A 3310-nucleotide genomic window follows, 5' to 3' on the forward strand; every position below is an offset into this window, starting at 1 on the left:
ATCAATAATCTTCCAGCAAATAAATTTAACCTCTATCTTAGAGCTGTCTCAAGTTTTTTTGTTTTCTTTGGTTTGTCTACACACTACCCACATGTGAGAATACAAGTAAAAGTGAATTATTTTCAGATATGCTTGAAATTAACTAATGCAATATATTTTTTATTTTTGATGAATTTGAAGCTGCTCGATTTTATCTTTTCAACGGTATCCTAAACTTTGCTATATTAGGGGGAAAAGGAAATATATGAAAAATGCGTCCCTTTCCTTAAGGAAAAAATCCGCGAGACCTTCCGAGAGAGAGAGGCCTCTGGTTTGGATCTCGCAGAACAATACCAGATAGAACAATAAATAATATGTGGACCTGTCGATTTGTGTGTTTTAACTTATTTATTCATTAAATTATGTTATTTTATTTGTATTATTATTTTTATTTTAAGTGTTTCTTGTAACGGGTTTTTTATTATATTCTCCTTTGAATCTATGTATTAGTTTTGTTCTGGTAAAATGTTTTTATTTATTTGTTTTTTTGGTAAACTGCTGTTACTATTATTAATGGTTTGGTCTCACATTGCTGTCTAATAGTGAATTTCTTTAACGGGTCACTAGAGAGGATTTAGGAGGGTGAATTCGGGAGTGTAAATTTGATGATCAGGTGAAATGGCAAAATTGAAGGAACAGGAAAGGGAAACAAAAAAGGAATGAATTGAAATATTTGTATTTATTGTATAGACTGAAATTGATTGTGAAAGGAAACTATGGGGGAAAAAACTGTTCTTTCTATTTTATTATATCATGTAATAATATGTAATTTATATGTCCGATCACGGATTGATTGGTATGCTATGTGATGTAGCAACCCGATGTATTTGGCCAGCATGGATGAATAAAGCATTTCTCTCTCTTCTTATTTTGAAGAGATGTAGATGTTAGGGATGGCAAAAAGCATTAGATACCTACAACTACAAAAATTATTTCTATATAATCTTTTCACTTTTTTGAGTCTGTTTATTATTGTCTAAGTGAAATCGATTGTATCCAAATTAAAGTCTCAAATTATTCTTTATTTTCTCAAAAGTACAACGTTTCGGCCAATTCCGCTCAATCATAAGGAAAATCTTAAAAACCAATTTACTTGGTACTCTATTGTTATGATGGCAAAGTGTAATGGAGTTAAATTGGTTATAATTAAAAGTTTAATATTAAATGAAATAGTGACAAAATGGGGTAATTAAACTTGAGCCAAGAATAGCTAATTAATAAATAATTTTTTTTTTTTTTTATAATATATTATAAGATCTCGAGGCCATCTTCTTTTCAGACGCCTAGGAGAATTATTAGGTAATGAAGGAGAAGCCAGGTTAGAAACAAGTGGATTTGGGTGGTTGGGAAGTTTATTATGGAAGGAACGGTATTTGGTTCTGGCCAAATCGGCGACATATGGAATATTGAGGTCCTGATGGATGACTTGATTTGTGAAAAAGTAAGGAGCATTAAGGATTTTGGACTGTAAGGATTGGATTCTGGAGGAATTTGATGGTTTAGTGGAGCCCCAAAGCTTCAACTTCAAAGAACAACTTTATTCTTTTCAAAACCTTCTAACGTTTCGACCCTCAGGTCATTTTCAAGGATACCTACAAACAGCTCCTTTTAATTATTTTTATAACAATTTCATTATTTCCTTCACTTACATACTGATTTCTTTGGTCCTACCTTTACTTTGTTGTCATTTTCTCTTTTAAAATTCTTAAAAATGCCGGCTAATTGCCTTTGTCCCATCTCTAAACAAGTCAATCATTGAAAATAACATTATAAATTTTTTTTTTTTTTAAACAGATTCCTACTTACATAACTTCTTCTATATAACTCTTTCTTAAATTTAAAACTTGTATTAACCACTTTTCTTCTTTCTTTCATTTACATTTGCAAACTTTTAACAGAACCTACCTTCAACAGGTTAGGACTCTGTTATCACCTTATCATATAACATAATTTTTCTTAAAACATTAATTTACATTTTCAATATAATTTTAAATAAACTAAACCACTCTCAAACAAGAATATATTAATAAAAATTAATCTAATAAAATAAAAAGTTAATCTGAAAAAATCTATTCCAACGCATTCGTAAACGTCCTCATTTGTCTAGCCAGCACCTGAATAAGGTCATGTAGCACTATCACAGTTTAAACTACGATTAGTTAAACCTCTAGTAAAATCAATTATTATCCGTTGCACCAGAAAAGTTTACCTTCAAATCCGGCGGTAAACTTTAGCGGGCAATTATAAGCGGTTAAACTGAGATTTAGTGCAAGCCTACACATAGGTCGGTAACCATAAAGAGACCTTTGGGTTATCTAGCAATGGTCTATTGTATTATCCCGTTTCTTAATGGGATTAAAATGGATTTGATTGAAATAGATGATTTAATAGATGATGAAGACATCGATGAATTAGTTGTTCAAACAATGAAAACAAAAACTCTGAACCAAAAAAATAAATCCCTCCAAACTCTGAGACCAACATTTCTGCCGAAACTCCTCCAAGTCTATTGTCTCCTTCACAGCCCTTGAACTCCACCCTCCAAATATTGACGTTCCCATAGCCTGGAGAGTACCTCCGGAACCACAGCGATTGTACAGGTACGGAGAGCAACTGATTTATGGCCGAGTGAGATCGTACCCGAAGCAGCGGGGGTCCGTTCACAGGGGAGGTCTCCGTGAATGGTGTCACCACAGCTGGCTCTAATATACACATCGGCACTACATTCCATTTGTCATCCTCCCATTGTCGTCTCGGCCAGCGGTTATCCGCAATATCGATATGATCGAGGGAGGAAAAGAAAAAGGTCGGAGGACCCTGACAGCTGGTGATGTCGGGCCAATCAAACTGTCATCCCAACAGCCCACGATCCGCGCACGCATGACTTCATCGCTATAATTCCAGTCCTTATAATCCTCAACTGCCTATCACCTCCTCGGGTGTTGAGAGGCTTAGGGCGTTACCTTCGGAGATAATGTTCTCCGAATAGTTAAGCAGTTCCTCGTCGAATTGATGGCAATCATGAGAGCGGAGAGCTATGATTGAATGGGCATTGCATGGCTGGATAGCTCTGGCTTCAGGTTGGTATTCAGTAAATAATAACCTTCATTGAATCGATCTCATGGATATCAGTTTTACCTTCCTCTTCTGCATTCAACCCTTCTGCCTGTCGCCTAGGGATAATGCACTCCGTTATCAATTTTTAAGTTGGGTAAGAGAGAAAAAAAGGTTTTGGGGTTGCTAGAGAGAGAGAAATACTTTATTTATCTAT

This window comes from Halyomorpha halys, unplaced genomic scaffold (genome assembly GCF_000696795.3).
Source record: "Halyomorpha halys isolate HHAL.00 unplaced genomic scaffold, Hhal_1.1 Scaffold117.1, whole genome shotgun sequence".
Lineage (NCBI taxonomy): Eukaryota > Metazoa > Arthropoda > Insecta > Hemiptera > Pentatomidae > Halyomorpha > Halyomorpha halys.